This window comes from Narcine bancroftii, chromosome 5, assembly GCF_036971445.1.
Source record: "Narcine bancroftii isolate sNarBan1 chromosome 5, sNarBan1.hap1, whole genome shotgun sequence".
In the NCBI taxonomy this organism is placed as follows: Eukaryota; Metazoa; Chordata; class Chondrichthyes; order Torpediniformes; family Narcinidae; genus Narcine; species Narcine bancroftii.
This window is the reverse complement of record NC_091473.1, coordinates 118078358-118100565: the sequence shown is the minus strand read 5'-3', so window position 1 is coordinate 118100565 and position 22208 is coordinate 118078358. Positions and strand designations below refer to the sequence as shown.

General features: G+C 42.1%; 1 protein-coding gene across 1 annotated transcript in view; it reads left to right on the top strand.

Moving 5' to 3' along the window:
* The window catches only part of ptch2 (patched 2), a 132281-nt gene extending 126389 nt beyond the window's left edge, over positions 1-5892 (top strand). The window contains exon 24 of the mRNA XM_069938870.1: positions 271-5892. The gene's annotated coding sequence lies outside the window, so the exon portion shown is untranslated. The remainder of the gene's footprint in view (positions 1-270) is intronic.
* The last annotated feature ends 16316 nt before the right edge of the window (positions 5893-22208 follow it).

Here is a 22208-nt window from a genome sequence, read left to right as displayed (position 1 = left end):
CTGCACATTAATCCCAACCATACAGAATGCCTAGATTGTAAAGTGATGGTTCCAAAGTACAGATTCTGCCAGAATTCAAGCAAAATAATAGCAATTCTATTGCTTTGTATAAATTAGGATTATATTAATTCACTTGCTTAAATTATTTTCAATCCACTTAATTAAATAGAATGACAACTGTGTTAATGCCAAATGTAGTGTCTCATAGCTTTTGTGCTTGACTCTACATCACTGATATTCATATCATTCATTCACTTTATTTTTCTGCAGGTCGCCTCAAATGAATGTGGCAACCAAAGAATGCTTTTATTCCCATCATCGCCCCAACCCATCCCATATCCCGATATCCTCTGGCTCAAGAAATGTGCAAAACTGCCTATGTACATAAACCTCATGTTGGAGACAGGAAGATTTATATTAAAATATTAAGTTGGTGTTTAAATATATTTTAATACTAAAAAAATCAAAATGAAACAAACCTATTTAATGATGTACTGTATACTTCTGTATTATATACTGTGTAAAGCACCGGAAAGTTCAGAGTCAAAATTCTAAGATGTGTAGACTGTGTACAATGAAGAGAATTTTTTTGTAACTTTGGGTTCAGATAAATGATAATTGCTTGATTATTTTGCTGCTACGCTTTTTAAAACTTAAAAATTTATATAGATTAGATTCCCTGTCCTGTCAGGATTTTCTTTCTATGCAAGTACCTAGTCACCATGAAAGAAGGTTTTTTTTAAAATTTCAGATAGATTACCGTGGTTACAGATGTAATTTGCTTTCCTCACAGGTCTGTGTGTGGGAATATTCAGGATTTACAATAATTTCACTTAAAATAATTTATTAGCCCAAAATAAATCCCAGTTCAGCTCTCTCTCTCTCTCTCTCTCTCTCTCTCTCTCTCTCTCTCTCTTTATACCCTGATTCCATTGAATTAATTTCCCCACTTGCTCATGTCACAGGCAATCCAAGAACCAAAAAATTAGTAGCATGGGGCAATGAGATATTACGATTACAAAATGACCATTAGTAATTGTTGGCCCTTTGGGTTGTTCATTTTGACTGAAGCTGCAGAAATGTTCATCTAACTTCCTTGATGGCTCGGTGACCAATTTTCTATGATACAGAACAGTCTCAAATCCAAGCCTGACATTTGCTAAATTAGATAATGTAAGACGTAGTTGGAGAGTGCTGCAGAAAGGGTATTCCTGCTTTCTGATTATTGGGTGTTCTTGGTACCGATTTTTATTTGGAGATCCTGACAGAAGTGGACAGGCTTGGGGAAGGTGGGAATGAGTTCACCAATGATGGCCCATGAGCAAACACCCTGCTCAAGCGCATCATCAAAACACACAAATGAGCAAATTGCTGAAGGATGGCTGACTTGCATGGAGCCACAGCACAGCAGGGAAAACTTCGGGAAGGAAGGAAAGAAAGTTGACAAAGAAAATGACATTGCTCTTTAACTATGTGTGAGAAACATAATAGCTACATAGAGGAATTTATAGGGAGCTGTTGTACCTAAAGAAAATTCTTGGGCTTTTCATTCACTGCAGTTTAATGTATTAAGATTCATCCCTGTCAAAATGATTAATATGCAGCCTTGTCTCTGAATACAAGGGAGAAGAATGTAAGGGATGACAACAGGAAATTGATAAGCCCTCCCATGCTCTGGAAATCATGATGTTTTTCCATTATATGTAAATGTTTCTCAACTCCAACTTGAATGTGAATAATTTCCCTAAAGTGTCCTTTGTGCATTGATGTGACCAAAGTTTCAAAGAAAGTCGCTTAATTTGAAAATAAGCAAAATTTAAAATATGCTCTTGGACTCCAAAAAATGCTTACATTCTTTATAATGTCATCAATTTTACATCATCATTAAGTTTCTTCCCCCCACCCCCCCACCGCTTCTCCTTGCTGAGCTACAGTCCCATAAGTGCCCTTCAGCATTCTTCCATATGGCATTCTTCCATGTATGACTGGTGACAGTTGAGTGTCAGCAAGTTTTTAGATGTGGAGATCCCGATTAAACTTAAGTCCTGCCTCATCTGACACACATATATACATACAGAGGTTGTGATATTCGATCTGATGAAGTAACCCTTGAGAATTTTTGCACTGAGCTGGCTTTTCCCTGCAACAGGGAAGACTGAATGATGGAGACCTATAGAATTACAGAAGAGTTTGTAAGGGTAGACACATCAATATTTCCATTTTTGAGGGGGGGGGTCACCACACACTCAAAAAAAATTCCAGTATTAGATTTTGTATTTTTACCCAGGGAATGGCACAAGTATGATCACATTGGAGAAGTACCAGGTCAACAGCATTAGCAAATAAAACCGAACTAATGGTCATTTTGATGACATTATAAATACAAGGGAAAATGAGGTATAGTGGGATAAAGCTCAAGTGGAGTGTAACAACTGGCACAAAACATTGATCCATGTGACCTATTTCCTCGGCTTGCCCAGGGGAGCTGCGTTATGTTTTAACAGTCTCACCGTGATCTTAGCTAATTTAGCATGTTCAGTGAATCAGCTCATGATCCAAAGAGCTCAGCAAGTTAGTGCATTAATTAGTTGAACAATTAGGGCCATTTAAGCTTTTTTTGAAGTGATTTAAATGCCATGCACCATCTCTTCTGCTGTGGATCAGGAGCTTGGGCTGTTCTGTCACCATTCATTAATGTGATTTGAGGGTACTTAGCATTATTTTCACTGTCACTAGAAGTGCTAGAATGCCAGTAGACCATACAGGATGTTAACTATTATTGATCACAATGAGTTTGTGACTTTTTTTCTTCATTTTGCACTTCCATCTACTTAATTGGATCATTTGTAAGTGTATTTTTCCTTCTCCGAGATTGAGAGAACACATTTCCACACTGGTGACACTGGATTGACCAGTCACATCCTTTTATGTCCCCATTTGTGCCTGTGAGAAACTTTTAAAACTAATTCGTGTGCATATTTTCGGCCCAAATAGCCTCTCTGGGTCTGTGACATTAGCATAAGGTGGACGAAATATAACACACTTGAAGGGGTTAGCATTTTGGCCAGCATTCCACCTCCATTCAATGACTTTTCATGTTTGGTCTTCCATTTGCTCAAAGAACATATCAGTCACATGTTAATGCAAATAGCGATGTGCCTAATTTGCAGCCCTGTTCTAGGCTACTCCTGATGCCACACTGAGATCTGTTACTAAGATGTGCACCGCAGTCTTCCCCTCCCAGTATCAGATTGATCTGAATTTTCTCTCCTATATAAAAAAGACAACAGGAATTTTGGAAATCACCTGCAAGTTTCCAAATGTTGATTACTTTAAAAATAATAACAATAAATATCCCACTAGTTTGCATGTTACCTCTCCCACCAAAAGTGGTAATGTATTCGGATAATGACATACATGGTGGACTGAATAAGGCTTAGACCTAGTTCAGAGGAAGCCCGTCCTTGCCTCTCAAAAGAGTGAGATGTTGAGGTTTCATCCAAAACATTCTTACCCAGTTGCTGAATGTGTTGGAAATGTCTCTTGCGTCATTTTCCTCGTGTGTATTTTTCATGCACATGTAATCATTCTTTTCAATGCTACCATTTTAAGTGCCAAATGCTCTTTTTCCTAACCAGACTGAGGAGAGTGGAAACTCATAGCCAGTAAAATGAATGAATGAAAGTGTTTTAAATTAATAGTTTTGTTTGTTGTTGTTGGAGGTGTTCTATTTATATTTTTGTACAATGTGGAAAAGAAAACCGTGTTTGTCACAGGTATTTACCCATATTGCTCTGGATCGTGCACTGAACTCATACAATTTGGAATCTATAGGATTTGTCGAACAGCAGAGATGGTGAGGTTGATATTTGCCCTCTACCCATCTCAACTGGGCAATTTAACATTCATTTACCGTAAACCATCATTAGTTTGAATCAAACTGAGTGCTTCAGTTTTTTAGTATTTTCCCTCTACCAGCTTTGTTATTTTGCTGAGTTGTTAAAAGATTTTTAGAGATACAGCATGGCAACAGACCATTTTGGCCCATGAGTCCATGCTGCTCAATATCCTACAACCTCCCAGTACATTTCGAATAGTAGGAAGAAACCAGAGCCCCCAGGAAAACCCATGCAGACACAGGGAGAACGTGCAAACTCCTTACAGACAGTGCGGGATTCAAACCTTACTGCTGCTGTAAAGACGTTGCACTAACTGCTACGCCAACCATGTTTTGTGTCCTGCTCCCTTAATCTTCCTCAGGCAGTGTAACTTGGATCCCATTTAGTTAACTACTGACAAGCCCAATTACTTGGAAGAACATCTTAATTAGACTCCCTTACAGCCTTGATCCATCAGATGGGTACTTTTCCTTCATTGGCTGTTTGAACTTATTCAAATATGTCCTGGTTTTCAATTTGCTACAAAAAAGTTTAACATTCACAAAAATGATAATTGAATATGTTATCCTTTCCAAGCTGTTTACTGCAATATGACACCAGAGCTAATTACAATAGGGCTGCCCAATTTCTCATCTAGAATTTAAATGAATATTTCTAGAAAATCAATGCAATGTTTTCAATTAATAAGTAATAAACATCTATTATATTGTTCCTTCAATTACAGCTTTAAAATACTCCTTCTTGTAGGATCCCCTGGAAAAGCAAAATCACCCTTTCCCACTTCAGAAAGACTGTTTCAGCCAAGTCAACTGTAAATGTCTTATGGGAATAGAAAATATTTTTTGCATACAGAAACAGAAATGGTATATCTGTGAGTTCACCAACCCATTGTAATCTTATAGATCCTTTAATAATCCCTGGAGTAGCAAGAAACCCTTTCTGGCCTTGATAGCTTTCCATTCCTGTGGAGGGCCGCCAGGTCTACTGGGTAAGGTTCATAGTGACAGTAATGATTGCAAGAAAACATTCCAAATCTCTTCCAAGTGGCTTGTGATTAATGGTTTAGAGTATAGGAGTGAGAAAGCACTGAGAAATCTTGTTAACTATAATACTTCACTCTGCCAATTACTAGAGAACCGCAGCACAGAAATACTCTATTGTGCCTGCAGATACTAGATCAATGTTTACATCCTTTATCCAATCATGTGCACAGTTGGGCGATTCAGAGTTTTAAGGATTCATTGCTGTGATTGGTCCTAATCACTGCCCGTCCAACAAATGCAGGGAATTATATTTTTATTTTCTCTTTTGATTTTTTTTACAAATGTGTTGAAGCAAAAGGGGCTGCTTCAAATTGAGAAAAAAATATTTTGTCAGTGGATAAATGCTGTATCTGTCTAAAGTGTGAAGGGGTGGTTGAAGAAAAGGAAAATAAACTTTTAATTGTAGGATCCAGTAGAAAACATGTCTTGTTTCTTTCTGTGAAATAAAATCTTGTAAACTGTAGTTACTGTAGCAGAAAAGAAAATATATACCCACCACATGAAAAAAATCGAATCTGTTCATGGGGGCTTTTTTTGGTTGTTGGGTATATGTAATCAGTTAAACTATTGTATGCCATATAAGTTATTTATATAAATTTTTATTTTTGTAGTTGTACAGAAGTAGCCATCTGACTGAAGTATATTTTTAAAGAGTAAATATATATTGTTATATTATATATTGTTAATTGGGTTCATTACTACGGTCTGGTGGTACACCTCTTGTATACCTCTGCAGAGTGAAGGATGTGTACTGAAATGTGTTGTCATCTTGTTTTGTTTAACTGCTCCTCACACCTTCCCATTCTTGTTAAATGAGGTGATGAATTGGGCATCTGGACACTGTGACCAATAAACCTGCTCCTTCTGACTGTAATACTGCCATGTTTAGTCTCCAGCACAATAGGAGATTAACTAACAAAATAAAAATAAACATGAACCATTTAATCTAACTGTTGTCCTGGGTGATTCATTACATTGTTCAGCGAATTATCAACTGATGTTTTCTAATTATTTTCCTCCACGTTCTATAAAACTTTGTTTAATCAGTGAATCAGAGAAATTAGCCTGTCTGCTACTTTTCTCAGGGTGGAACCACTAAGTAAGCAGAGTGGTGAATGACTGCCCTTCTGTTTGATGCCCCCATCACTCAGAAATGATCCTCACCTGCATTCAGCATGTGCAAGACTTGGGGAGAAATCTCCAAATTCATATGGTGGTTGTGACCCTGGGGTCATGAGCTAGCATTTGCATAACTTCAAAGGTACAAACTATTTAGATCTCAGATCTTACAATTCTTCTATGTACTTCACTTTAAATCGATTGTTACTGTGCAGTCTCATTGATAATCTCAGTTAATTATGGGTCAAGGCAAACTGAGCACCAGAATTGATACAGAGGATAAAAATAAATATCTGGAAGACAAATCTGAATATTCCCATTAGCAATAACTTGTCAGCATCAGTTATTTCAGATTCCATTTATGAGATGGAATGACTTGTCCGAGGAACATGTGCAGCATCTGGTTTTCCAATCTAACCAGAAGCTGAGTGGACAATGAGTTCCTTCACCAGTGACGTTTTCTCTGATGGATTGTTGCCCAGAGTTCGGGGGGACAAACAGCGTTATCAAAAACAATCTGCAGGAGGAACCCAGCATGTCAAGTAACATCAGAGAGAGAAAAAGAATGGTCGACGTTTCGGGTCGGAGCCCTTCACCAATAGTCTTGAAGGTTTCTGACCCAAAACATCAACTATTCTTTTTCTCCTTCTGATACTGCTCAACCCATTGAGTTCCACCACAGATTGTTTTTTTTATTGTCCCAGATGCCAGCATCTGCAGCCTTAAAGAGCTTTATATTTGATGAACTACCTTGCAAAGTGGTATCATCTGTTCACTTGACAAAGTGGCTCATGAGGAGAGAGTGATTTTTTTTGGAAGTCATTCATTTGCTATGTGCAAATCTTTATAATAAATGATTAACAATTTGCCTTTTTAAAATTTAAAAATTTTTAAAATCCTCATGTCATCCCAAATGACCTTGCAGCCTTCAAAATGCTTTTAGAGTTATAATTTTGAGAAACTCAGAAGCAAATTTGAGCATAACAGGTTTCACAAGAAACAATGAGATAATCTCTTTTTCGGGATAAATGATGGTCAGAGCACCATACAGAAGTCATTTCTTTTCTCTAAGTACTATCTCTGCACCCTTTATGTCCATTTGAGAAGCAGATGGGGCCTCAGTTTAATTCCTCAGTTGAAAGCCAGCATCTCTGGCATTGCAAAACCTTATGATAGAGGCTGCTTCTCCAGGTGCACCTGCACTGCTCTTTGATGGATCTACTGCCAGAACAAGTGAGCCAAGTTGTAATAGGAGCTGCCCATATATGAACTGTCAGACGTGTTGCTAAAGGACTCCTCAGAACAGCCAAAGAAATGGTTTATTAATTCTTATGGATAACTGTACATAATTGACCTTTGGCCATCTGGATTCTGAGGTATGATATTTCTTCTCATCCCCATTTGGCCTGAAAATTAAACAAAATATTATTGATATTTCACTCTGTTCATCTTAAGCTGTTGAATACAGTAGCCCAGCTGAAGTTCCGAAGCTGCCAAAGCTTCAATGTAATGGTTTATAGCATTAGTGGCTGATGGGATTATTGGCTTGTAGCTCACTGCCAAGCATTTATTATGGTATCTGGTATCCTGTGACCTTTTAACGCATACCCTTTGCATGCCATCCAGTTGTCCAGAACTGCTCCACAGCTGCAGTGGTTAATTACTTGGAAGTATTCTATTAGTTGTAGAGAGCGTACTGCAGGATTCGTAGTCATTCCTGGCATACCCACCACAGCTGACATTCAGCCGACTAATATACCACTCTTAAACCATCAATGACACCTCAAAGTATAAGAAAAATATATTAAAAACAAATTGAGGTGATTAAAATTCAGTCGGTCACACTTACGCAGAGCTCTTAGTGACCTTCAATGTGTATATGTGTGTGGACATGAGTATGCATTCAATTGCAATGGTGAAGATATTAAGCAGCAGTGAAGATATTTCTATCAACCATCCAGCATAAAAAAGCAAAAATTGAAGATGTGAAAATATGAAATTAAGCTAAATTCTCAAAATACACAGAAGGTCACTGTAAGGGCAATAAATATTGTTCTACAATACACTCAATCCCTCTCAAGGGCTCTGGACACAAAAGGTTATCTTTGTTGGAAGTAAATCATGGAAATCTGTAGACTCCGTGGTTGAAGTAAAAAAACACACAAAATGCTGGAGAAGTTCAGCAGGTCAAACAGTGTCATTTATGTAGAAAAGTTAGAAATACAGAACCGACATTTAGACCTAGGCCCTTCATCAAGGTATGAGAGAATGCAGGCAGGAATCCAAACAAAAAAGTTGGTGGGGGGTTGGCCAACGCAGGAGATGATAAGTGAATGAGGGGAGGGAGGGGACAGCTGCAATGAGGAGGAGGAGGGATGGCTGGGTGGGTAAGGAGGAAGGGAGGGGAGAACTGGAAAGTGGAAGAGGAAAGAAAAGGGAGCAAGTTTAAAAGAAAGCAGAGAAATCTATGTTCATGCCATTTGGCTGGAGAGATTTCACAGATGCTACCTGACCTGATGAGGTTTTTTTTCCCCCCCAGCAAGTCCTGATTTGATTCCAGCTCTTCTCTCATATACTGCCTATGGCACTCACCTGAGTCAGATAATTGCAGGTTCAAATTTCACATCAAGCGTTTGAACATTGGCTGATACTGCAGTACTACCCTATAGATTACACAAACACAAATACTGACCTTTTAAGATTGAAAACCAAAACTCCAGGATGGGGTTGGGGGGGGGGGGGTGGGAAGATGAAAACAATTCCTGGCCCTATTTCAAAGAGACAGAGGTTTAGTCTATATTTAACATTTTAGCTAAAATCACTAAAAACTGTCATTAGCAGGTAGCTCCTTATGATCATTGTTGGGCGCTATCAGTTGCCCCAATAATCACAGAGACAAAGACTGAGGGGATGATTACACTAGAGATTGCTGGCCTGGGTTAAGGCTAGGGAAAATGAGGAGAGGAAGAGAGGACTCGACCTTTATGGCCTGGGTCACATGGGAGGAGTCTAGGAGAGGATGTCATCAGGAGGTGGGGCGAGCCTGTACATACAACCATATCATTACAATCACCAAATTAGCTGCCTCAATCCCTACATTGTAACAGAGACCATGGGGTGATAGTCATATATAAGTACTTTATTGACTGGTACATTGATCTGGGTCTTTCTGAGGCTATGCAAGCACTGTCCAAATGCCAGGGTTTCCATCACCTCCAACACTATGTATATACAGTACATGAATGCCTAATTTGAGGAAATGTTCCCAGTCTTAAGTTGCACCCATCCTTACTTGATTAGTTATCTTAAATCTTTTTAAAAAATCGAAGTCAGAGTCTCAGTCCACAATACACAAAGCAAGTACTGGAAGAAACTCAGCTGGTCAGACAGCATCCATGGAAAGCAATAGACAGTCAGTGTGTCAGGCCTGTAACCCTTCATGAAAAGTAAATTGCCCAAATAAGAAGGTGGGGAAGGGGTTGGGGAGGAGCACCGGATCGGCAGGTGATAGGTGAATACAGGTAGGGCGGAGCTAAGAACTAATAAGGGCAGAGGGCTGACAAAGATGCCCTATGATAGAAGGAAGGGAATAGGGTGGTGGGGGTGGGGGGGGGGGCTAGAAAAAGGAAGATGTAGGTAGGTGACACGTAATAAATAACTTGAGAGGCTGAGACTGGTCACTGATTTACAAGCTTTTATTCACAATAGTCAGGGATCTCATCCTGTGTCATGACGCAGGCTTTCTAGGGAAGGGTCAAGGTGTTAGAGGCTTTATACAAGGTCAAAGAGGGCAGGGCCACAGGTACAGTCACAGGACAGGGTGGAACCAGGTAATCAGGAATACAGCAGTTCACCACAGTAGATAAGAGGGTGGGGAGGGGAAGTAGAAGGGAAAGAGATGGAGGAATGGGGGCTACCAGAAAATGGAGGTCAATATTGATGCTGAAGATTAACAAGACAGAATATAAAGTGTGCTCTCTGAATGGCAGTACTTGAGAACCATGGACTGGCATGTTAGGATGGGAATGGGAAGTGGCATTGACGAAATTGACAACTGGGAGGTCCTTGCTGTGGTAGCAGACAGATGGAGGTGTTCAATGAAGCAATCCTCTGATCTGTGTCCAGTCTCTTTGATGCAGAGGAGGTCGCACAGGAACACCGGATAACACAATAAGATTAGAAGCAGAATTAAGTCATCCACCACTGAGTCTGCTCCAGCATTCAAACTGTGGCTGATGTATTTTTCCTCTCAACCCCTTCTCCTCCTCCCCATCATTTTTGACACACTTACAAATCAGGAACATTTAACTCTACTTTAAGTGACTTGTGTATGACAATGAATGCCACAGATTCACAGCACTCAGTCTGAAGAGATTTCTCCTCATCTTTGTTCTAAAGGGATGTCCTTTTATTCTGAGTCTAGGACCAGAGAGCATAGACTCCCCCATTCCTAGAAACATCTTCTCCATTTAATTTTCTAAGCCTTTTAATATTTGGAATGTTTTGATGAGACCCACTCCACCATCTTTAGAAACACTAGTGAGAAAAGCCCAAGCATTCCTTATACATTAACCCTCTTATCCCTGGGATCATTCTCGTAAATCTCCTCTGGTCCGTCTCCAATACCAGCACATCGATATGCACCCAAAACTGCTCACAATACTCCAAATGTGATCTGACCAATACATTGTAAAGCCTCAGCATTAAATCTTTGCTTTACATTCCAGTCCTCACAAAATTAATACGAACATTGTATTTGCAATAAACCTGCATTTCCACCTTTAGAAAATCCTGCATGAGGACTCCTAAGTCCCCTTGGACCTCCAATTTCTGAATTTGCTCCCCATTTAGAACATAGTCTACTTCTTTATTCCTTCTACTAACGTGCATGGCCATTCATTTCCCCATGCTATATTCCATCTGCCACTTCTTTGCCTATTCCACAAACCTATTCAAGCCCCTCTGCAGACTCCCTGCTTCCTCAACACTATTCATCCCTCCATCTACCTTCATATCATCCACAAACTTAGCCACAATGCCATCAATTCCATCAATAAAATACTTTACCTACACCTTGACTCCTGCAGAACACCACTAGTCAATGGCAGTAAGCTAGAAAAGGCTGCCTTTATTGCCACTCTTTTTCTTCTGCCAGTCAGCCAATCTTCTATCCATGCTTTCCCGTTATGCCATAGGCTCCTATCTTGTTTAGCAGCCTCATGTGTGGCACCTCATCAAAGGCCTTCTGAAATCCAAGTAAACAACATCCACTGACTCTCCTTTATCTGTCTTTGTTACTTCCTCAAAGAATTTCAACAGATTTGTCAGGCAAGATCTCCTCTGAAGGAAACCCTGCTGACTTCAGCCTATTTTGCTTTCAAGTTGTCTGAAAACTCATCCTCGATAATGGATTCTAGAATCTTGCCAACCTTTTGCTTTTTTACAGCTAATTATCTGGAGTCAATAAAAAGAGAGGAAACTCACGCGGAGCAGCCAGTGAGTAAGTTGCTCACTGTAGAAGTGGGACTTCGAAGCTTTGACTCACAAGACTTCGGGGAGCAGAGGTTGAGGACATGTTTCTCACAGAGAAGGTAAGGTCAGGTAAGATCTTTGCATTAAAAAAAATATTCCATTTGATTTTTGTAGACTCGCAAAATTCAAACAAACAGTATAATCTTTCAACATTCATACAATATACAGAGTCTATGTTTATCCCCACCCTTACCTACTAAAAAAACAATCAATTAAATTGTATAAATACAAATTCCTGTAGGGTCATAGACCGCTACAGAAACCTAGGAAAAACCTATAGGAAAAACAACCATGATGCCTAATTAACAAAGGCTAAAAAAAAATTTTAAAGGGAAAAAACCTTAAAACTAATCTATAAAAGCACGTTGCCTGCACCATGCCCCACTTTCTTGGTCCCTTTCTTTTCCCTGCTTGGACGGATTGCTATCGTACCCCTATTTCGAAGTGGTACGGGGGGGGGGGGGGGGGATGCTAATCAATCTGTGCGCCAATATGTTTCAAGTAAGGCTGCCACACTGTAAAAATTAATGGTTTCAGTTAAAAAAATCAGTGTTGGAAGGGCAGAAGGAAATTAAAGAGAAGATGGATAAATTAACCAACAAGGGTTACAATGGTAGAGGATAGAATGGAAAGAGTGGAGATCAGATCCATGACCAAGAACTGCCAGGTCTGCGCTGAGTGAAAACCACACTTCTACCAGCCAGACACGGCGCAGTTGATAAAAGTCAACTTTGAGCTCCTCGGAGTTGGCTTTAAAAGACCCCTTTCCTCCACAGACCTATCAACATGTATTTTCTCAATGTCATTGACAAATAATCCCATTTCCCGTTTGCCATCTCCTACTCTGACATGATAGCTGGCACAGTCATCAAGGTACTGGGCAGCGTCTTCACTCTATTCAGCTTCCACAGCTATATCCATGAGCTGCTCCAGTACCAGGGGCCAGTGGCATTGCCATGATCAGGACCTCAGGGGAATGGCCAAGTGGAGAGGGAGAATGCCAAGGTCTGGAAAGCTGTCCTCCTGGCCTTGTGATCTAGGGGGTTTCCAGTCTCCCGCTGGTAGGAGGTCCTCCCAGAGGCACTCCACTCCGTCAGGCCCCTTCTATGTACTGCCACGAATGCCACACTGCATGAATGTATGATTTCCTTTCCTAGAAAATCTGTGACAGGGACCTCGCTGCCAGTGTGGTTGAAATCCCCAGGGCTGGTCCTACTCTGGAAACGTGTGAGGGGCCATAAGTCCAGCCCCTTGGTCGAAAGGGTCCATCTCCTCTATGCCAACCCCAATATGCCAACATGGCGTATCCTGACGGATGCGAGGACACTATATCCATTAGGGATCTGGTTCCTCCAGGGGCCCTCAAGCCTCCACTAATCAACCCACACCTCCCTCACCCCTGATCGCACACAATACACCTGAACCATTGTACCCTGCCTCTTCCCCAACAAAGGATACATCAGATTAGTCGTTGCTTATCCACCAGCACAGGACCAATGAGCACATACAGCACCTGAGACCATCCAGGACTTCGCCACTGTACCGCAGTCACAACCGTTACTATGATGGTCCCAACAAACGACCAGACCACCTGAGACTTAATTTGTGACTTTGTAAGCACAGCTTCACCCCGCTAGACTCATTTATTTTAAAAATGAAGGGTGAATGTGGTAAACTACTGTTGTATGTATTTGTCTGGTCAGGCTCACCCTTTGGCTGGCTGTACCTGTGGCACCCCCCCCCCCCCCAACCACAGGCTCCTATATAAAGATGACTGTTCCACAGCCCCCTCCTCAGTGCAGGACAGTCGAGCAGTATGGATGTGCCTTTGTTCTTTAGTGAATAAAAGCCTATTGACCTCTCACCCTCAGTCTTTGAGTAATTGATGGTGCATCAGCAAAGACATTTTAAGTCCTCTAGAAACATTCTGGACTCTAGCAATTCCTGAACGATCACTACTAATGTGTTCAGAATCTCTTCAGCTACCTCTCTCAGAACCTGGGGGTGTAGTCCATCTAGTGCTGGTGACATTCCCTTCAGCTTACAAGCACTTTCTCCCAAATAACAGCAACTACATTCATTTCTACCCCTTGACTCTTTTGAATTTCTGGCACATCACTGGTGTCTTCCACTGCAAATATATGCAAAATACTTATTCAATTCATCCACCATTTCTTTATTCTGCATTATAACATCTCTAGTGTCATTTTGAAGTCTACCCTATCCTCCAGCTTTTTGCAAGATGTTTGCTCTGTGTATGGCTTTTTCTTTTGGTTTAGTGATGACTTTGACTTACTTTGTCAGCCACAATCACCTCACCCTCCTTTTAGAATGCTTCTTTGGGATGGAATGATCCTACGTCTTTTGAATTATTCCTTCAAATTCCTGCCATGGCTGCTCCACCTTCTTCCCTACCTGTGTTACTGTTTGGATGGGGCATATGATCTCTACAGATTCACAGGTCAAGTGTTGCCTCAGTTGGAGAGACCGTTTGGGGTCCTGAGTGGTGGTGAAGGGGCAAAGTGTAGGTGCATGTGCAGCATTTTTTTTTGTAGTCACAAGGAGAAGGGCTGGGCTTGATTAATAGGGACGAGTGGACAAGGGAATCAAGGCAGGGTCAATGCAAGGAAAGAGTGTTGGGGGGGCATTAGGGTAACGGATGGGGTACAGTCCAACACTCGTAACTCGCTCAGCTGGGGGTGGGGGGCTGCAGGTGGATGCTAGTACCTGCTGGACAAACGTTAACCTCTTCCATCCCATTGACGAGGTAGCCGAAAGCTTTGCTTTTTGTTGCAGGACAATCACCAGCGTCAAATTATGCTAATTATGCAGGTGAGGTTAGGTCTGGCAGCGAGCGATGGCCGTGAGCATAAAGGGGACACAGCACTTCGTTTGGGGGGCAAATCCCACCCCCCGGCACCGATCCTGAGTCACGGAGAGAGCAATCCTTGGGGAAAGATGTGGCTGGTGATGGGATCCCATTATTATATGAGGGAAGTTAATGAGGATAATATGTTGGCCGAATGGGATGGTAGGTGAAGATGAGTGGAACCTTACCCATGCTCTGCTATGTCAGTGGGAGAAGGGTCAGGGCCAAGGGGGGGGGGCGGCCATTGCTCAACGCCAGACCCGCCCCACCCTCTCCAGCATGACTTGCGTGTGTCAAGCATCACTAGTGGCTAGCTTGACGCACGCTAGCGACTCTCCATCCACCCCAGGCCACGTCACTAGCGGCTAATAATGCTCGACGCCATAAAAGCAGCGCTCTCGGCACCTACATCAGTGGAGCAGACAATGGTAATAGCATCCCCCCCCCACCCCCACGCTGAGCGAGTTTATGAGATTTGCACTGTGTCCCAACTCTAACATTTGTTCTGGTGCCGATGATGAGTGGCGGGGGGGGGGGTGGGTTAGGGGTACAGGAACAGGGGGAGAGGGGGAAGGAACATCGGAAGATGAGCGGGAAATGGAGTTGTGGGTGAGGGCTGCATTGATAGTTGTGGAGGGCAAAACCACGTTTACTGAAAACAGAGGACATCTCAGATGTCCAGACATAGAATGACTCCTCCCAGGAGCAGATAGGGTAGATATGGAGGAAATGAGAGAAAGGAATAGCATCCTTAGATGTGAAAAGGTTTAATCAAGGCAACAGTTGGAGTCGGTTGGTAGATAGCCTGTCTCCCAAGATGGAAACAGAAAGATTGAGAAATGGTGGAGAGGTAAATTTGAGGGTAGGGTGGATGTTGCCAGTAAAGTTGATAAAATTGCTTTCCATGGATGTCGCCTGACTCACTGAGTTCTTCCAGCACTTTATTTGTGTATTGCTGCAGTTTTCCAGCATTGCAGATTTATTTCCCCCCCCCCCCCCTCTCCACCCCCCCCCCCCCCCAACCCCTCAGCATTTCTTAGCCTGCCCATACAGCAGCCTGCTGGTAAACAACTCTTGTCAATGCTGTCAAGCATCCAACCATGAAACACAGAGTGTCTATTCTGACAGCCTACTATGTTTTACTGTATGTTGGTACTACATGAAAGAAGACACTTTCGGTGATCAGCAGCTGGTGCACCTACTGAAGTGTCATGAACTGCATCTGTAGGCATTGTGAACAATGCCAGCTATCTGGAGAGGTGTTTTCATTGGGTCCAAGTCAGCAGAAGGCCAGATACACATGCACTATTGCATGGTTCCCCATGAGGACACATGCACCATACAAGATCGATCACCACCACACTTGTACCTACTTCTGAGCGGGATCCAACATTTATGGAGAGACTTAGGAGGCAGAACTGTTCATGACTATTGCAAGCAGCATCATTTTCCCACCTGTCCGAAACACATGGCCGAGGCATTGAACAAATATTTTGTGTCAGTCTTCACGGTGGAAGACATGTCCAGCATGCCCAAGTGCGGAGTTAAGGGTGCGAATGTTGGGGAGGGCCTCGATAAAATAGTTTTTACAAAGGAAGTAGTGATGGAGAAGCTAATGGGACTAAAGCCAGACAAATCACCTGGTCCTGATGATATGCATCCAAGGGTTCTGAAGGAAATGGCATAAGTTATAGTTAATGCATTGGTGGTCATATACCAAAATTCCTTGGATTCTGGGCAGGTCCCGGCAGACTGGAAGATAGCAAATGTCACGTCACTTTTTAAGAAGGGATGTAGGCAGAAGACTGGAAATTATTGGCCAATTATGCTTGACGTCTGTAGTTGGAAAAATGCTTGAAGCCGTCATTAAAGATGAAATAGTGAAACTTTTGGAATGTAAGGGTTCAATCAGGCAGACGCAGCATGGTTTTAGAAAGGGAAGATCTTGTTTGACAAACTTGTTAGCATTCTTTGAGGATATAATGGGTGCGGTAGTTAGAGGGGAACAGGTTGATGTTGTATATTTGGATTTCCAGAAAGCGTTTGATAAGGTGCCGCACAAGAAACTTATCAGTAAGTTACAGGAAAGTGGAGTATGGGGAAGTATATTGGACTGGATTGAAAATTTGTTGTCTGACAGGAGGCAGAGAGTCGGGGTAAATGGGAGTTTTTCAGGTTGGCGGAGAGAGTGGTAAGTGGGGTGCCGCAGGGGTCAGTGTTAGGCCCACAACTGTTCATCATTTACATTGATGACTTGGAGGAGGGGACAAAATGGGGTGTAGCCAAGTTTGCGGATGACACCAAATTGAGTGGAAGAGCAAATTGTAATGAGGATGTGGAGAGTCTGCAGAGGGATATAGTTAAGCTGGATGAGTGGGCAAAGGTCTGGAGATGGAGTACAATGTTAGTAAGTGTGAGGTTATCCACTTTGGCAAGAAAAATAAAAGAGCTGAATATTATTTAAAGGGTGAAAAACTACAGCATGCTGTTGTGCAGAGGGACTTGGGAGCGCTTGTGCATGAATCGCAAAAAGTTAGGTTGCAGGTGCAGCGGGTTATTAAGAAGGCAAATGGAATGTTGGCCTTCATCGCTAGAGGAATTGAATTCAGGAGTAGGGAGGTAATGTTGCAACTGTACAAGGTACTGGTGAGACCGCACCTGGAGTACTGTGTCCAGTTCTGGTCTCCATATTTGAGGAAGGATATACTGGCTTTGGAGAGGGTCCAGAGGAGGTTTACTAGGTAGATCCCTGGGATGAAGGGGTTGACTTATGATGAAAGATTAAATCATCTAGGATTGTATTCGCTCGAGTTCAGAAGAATGAGAGGAGATCTTATAGAAACATATAGGATTATGAAGGGTATGGATAGGATAGATGGAGGAAGGTTTTTTGAGCTGGCTGGGGAAACTAAAACCAGAGGACACAGTCTCAAGATTCGGGGGAGTAGATTTAGGATGGAGATGAGAAAAAATAGTTTTTTCCCAGTGAGTAGTGAATGTTTGGAATTCTCTAACCAGGGAAGTGGTTGAGGCTGCCTCATTAAACATATTTAAAATTCGGGCATTTTTGGCCTACTCCTGTTCCTACTTCCTATGTTCCTATGTTTCTATAACTCACGTGCTTACCTCCTCCATTATTTTCTGGAGACAAATTGCCTACACAAGCAATGCCCTTCCTCTTCATCCTTTACTCTCATTTTTAAAAAATCTCCCAATCTTTCAGGAATGAGAGTTTTAGATGCCTGTTTCTTTGTTCCATCTTAAGAAATGCCACCCTTTAAAATACAAAATATCCTATAAAATATTCAGGTGACACTGTTGGCATAGTGGATAGTGCAACGTCTTTACAGCACCAGTGATTGGGACTGGAGTTCATTAGGAGTTTACATGTTCTCCCCACGTGTGCAAGAGTTTTCCCCAGAGCTCCAGTTTCCTCCACTGTTCGAAAATTACTGGGTGACATGGTTGAATACAGAGACCCGTCGTTGAAGCAATGTCATTACACTCTGTCGACTGATCCTGGCTCTTGTACTTCCTCCACTTGAGCAGTGTCCTCTAATGGATGCAGAAGTCCCTACACCAAGTTACCAAGTAAACACATTGTATAATAATGCATAAACCTTTTGTTCCTAAATACTTTTGGGTGTATCTTATGGATTTTGGACTGCTGATCATGTAAATCAGTGTAAAATTTTCACATTTTACATACTGATTATTAGATGTAACCTATTTTGTGATTTTCTGTCAAATTTCTACTTCAAGCATACATAAATCTACTTGAAGTACACAAAACGGTGAAGTGCATCATGTCATTGAAAATTAATTTTCGGCATTTGTGGTTGGACTTCTTCCCTGTTGATTTTGGTGCAGTTAGTGATGAACATGGTGAAACAGGGACATTGTAGCCATGGAAAAGCGGGATCAGGGCAACTAGAATGTATTAATGTTGGCCAACTATTGTTGGACACTGACATGAGAGGCATCAGATGCTGAGTACAAATGAAAATCAGCATCAAAACATTTTTAGGTCAGTTGAACTAATGCAAAGTGCCAGCATCATTCTGCATCAAACATGCTAAATTCAATAAAAATTAATTTAATGTTTCTTCAACATCCTACATGGCACAGCAAATCTGAAATGATCCTTGTATTCAGCTTGAAGTCGTCTGTCATAATCCCCAAAAATGAAGCAAATCTTTGAAAAAAAATTTGTTTAAGCGGGTTAATAATCTTTTATGCATCTTGCCTAAAACTTTAGGAATGACTATTACCCTATTAGAACACTTCCCTTTTTTATTGCACCTTCCCAATAAGTCATTCTTACATAGAACTTCCCGACCAAGTACAAATGTATTTAACTAGATTCAAGATTCCATTTATTGTCATGGGCACAAAATATACTAAACTCTTAGAACGATAGAACCATAGAATGCTTCAATACAGAAAAAAAAAAAGCTGGCCATTCGGCCCATCTAATCCATGCTGACCATCATTTCGCTAGTCCCACTGACCTGCTTCCATTCCGTAACACTCCAAGCTTCTGCCATCCATGAATTATTCCAATTTATTCTTAAAACCCAATTCAATGGCAGCTCATTCTACACTCCCATCACTCGCTGAGTGAAGAACTTTCTCTTAATGTTCCCACCAAAGCTTTCCCTTTTCATCTTAAAACTATGACCTCTTGTATTCATCTCCCCCAATCTGTGGAAAAAGCCTATTCGCATCCATTCTGTCGAAACCTCTCATAATCTTGTAAACCTCTATCAAATCTCCCCTCAGTTTTCTTTGCTCCAAGGAATAAAGTCCTAACTTGCTTAATCTCTCCCTGTAACTCAACTCCTGAAGACTCGGCAATGTCCTAGTAAATCTTCTCTGCACTCTTTTAATCTTATTGACATTCTCCCTGTAGTTAGGTGACCAGAACTGCACACAATATTCCAAATTTGGCCTCACTAATGTCTTAAACAACTTCATCGTAACATCCCAACTCCTAAACTCAATACTTCGATTTATAAAGACTAAGTTGCCAAAAGGTTTGTTTACAACCCTGTCCACCTATGACACCAACTTCAGGGAACAATGTATCTGTATTCCCAGATCTCTCAGCTCCTTCACACTCCTCAGTGCCCCATTTACTGTGCATCTTTGCTGTGTTTGCCCCGTGAAGACACAATAGATCTGTGTAATGGGTCTATGAAAAATTATACAAAGAACCTGACCCAGGAAATTGAGTGCTCTTAGCAACTGCACATTTTGGGAGAAGTAGCAGCATTTCTTCACCATTAGATGGTGGATGCAAGTCCCTGGCCCAGTGTGGTTATTTGCCAAGCCCTTCCTTAACACATTGTTCCATACTATGAACGAGACACTGCAGAAATCTGTTATCAAGCTACATCCTTCAGGATAGACATGGAAGAATGACCAAAAAGTTTGAGATGCAAGTGTGACATTGAACAAGAAGGTGATTGATCTTTGCAACAGTATTCATTGCCTTTGCCCAAGCAGAGTGTGGTAAAGTGAACTGTCTGCTCGAGGAGCCAAGCTTCACTGGTTACAGTGAAAACATCCCTCTCAGCACTGATTTGGTTGCAGCACAACGTTTCCTGGCACTTACCACTGTGATGACATCCACCCTTTTAACATGGATACTTTGCCCTCCTTCCCACATACATCCAGACACAGGGATGTGACTAACTTCAGAGGCAAGCAAATGCAGCTTGCCACATAACTTAACCCAACAAACAGATCTGTGAGTGACATGCTTTGACAGATGGTTTAATCTAGGTGGTGCAATCTTTTTTTTAAGGAGCCAGCCTTGCAGCCTCAAACATTTGCTTCTAAACAAAAGTGGGGGAGAAAGGACAAAAGGACTGACACTTGATCTCCAATCCTTACTACTTGGGTGGCCGGGTTGATTGACTATTATTATACCGTGAAGAATGGTGCCTGATTTCAGCCGACTAGCTGATTTTGCCTCTGGGTAATTATTTTTTCTCACTCTTCTTTCATTTTGCTCCTCATTTCCTTCCAGCTTTGTTTCTGCTCTTATTGTGACAAGTGACAAAGGGAGGAGTTGACATACTTGCTTGCCCTGCCATCCAGGGTGGATTTTAGTAAATGATGATTAACATTAGCAACTGCAATAGAACAGCTAGAGGCCAACATGGTCTAACAGAGAATATAACGCATCACCTGGCTGGTCTGTCACCAGCTGACACATTCTTTTTGTGCATTTATGTCCCTTACAAATCACTGCCTTACCAGACAAAGTGATATTAACTTTTCTTTGGCTTGGCTTCGCGGACGAAGATTTATGGAGGGGGTAAAAAGTCCACGTCAGCTGCAGGCTCGTTTGTGGCTGACAAGTCCGATGCGGGACAGGCAGACACAATTGCAGCGGTTGCAAGGGAAAATTGGTTGGTTGGGGTTGGGTGTTGGGTTTTTCCTCCTTTGCCTTTTGTCAGTGAGGTGGGCTCTGCGGTCTTCTTCAAAGGAGGTTGCTGCCCGCCAAACTGTGAGGCGCCAAGATGCACGGTTTGAGGCGTTATCAGCCCACTGGCGGTGGTCAATGTGGCAGGCACCAAGAGATTTCTTTAGGCAGTCCTTGTACCTTTTCTTTGGTGCACCTCTGTCACGGTGGCCAGTGGAGAGCTCGCCATATAACACGATCTTGGGAAGGCGATGGTCCTCCATTCTGGAGACGTGACCCATCCAGCGCAGCTGGATCTTCAGCAGCGTGGACTCGATGCTGTCGACCTCTGCCATCTCGAGTACTTCGACGTTAGGGGTGTAAGCGCTCCAATGGATGTTGAGGATGGAGCGGAGACAACGCTGGTGGAAGCGTTCTAGGAGCCATAGGTGGTGCCGGTAGAGGACCCATGATTCGGAGCCGAACAGGAGTGTGGGTATGACAACGGCTCTGTATACGCTTATCTTTGTGAGGTTTTTCAGTTGGTTGTTTTTCCAGACTCTTTTGTGTAGTCTTCCAAAGGCGCAATTTGCCTTGGCGAGTCTGTTGTCTATCTCATTGTCGATCCTTGCATCTGATGAAATGGTGCAGCCGAGATAGGTAAACTGGTTGACCGTTTTGAGTTTTGTGTGCCCGATGGAGATGTGGGGGGGCTGGTAGTCATGGTGGGGAGCTGGCTGATGGAGGACCTCAGTTTTCTTCAGGCTGACTTCCAGGCCAAACATTTTGGCAGTTTCCGCAAAGCAGGACGTCAAGCGCTGAAGAGCTGGCTCTGAATGGGCAACTAAATTGCCTATTAACTTTTACTCAGTAGAAATTAACATTGTCTTGAAAATGAACCTCAAAACAAAAGGGAAATTTGTCTGACTGTTTCCCTCTTTAACAGGTTTTCCCTGCCATTACACTTCCTTGAGATCCAGATACTCTTCGAGGAAATATCCTTTCAACAGCGTCCTTCTTATTTTGCTTAATTTGTGTTGGTGAATTGGAAAACTGGAAGCTTCGTTTGTAGAATATGGAGGAAAATAAACATAGAACATAAACACTACCATATAGTAAAGACCTTTCTTCCCTCAATGTTGTTCCAACCTACACATTCCTACCAAAAACACCCTTTGTAATCTCTATTTTTCTTTCCTCCACATGCCTGTCTAAGATGCCCCTTAACAGCCCCTAACGTTTTAGCCTCCATCACCACCCCTGGCAAGGCATTCCAGGCACCTCCAACCTTCTGTGTAAAAAATACTTAACCCTGAGCTCTCCCCTAAACTTAC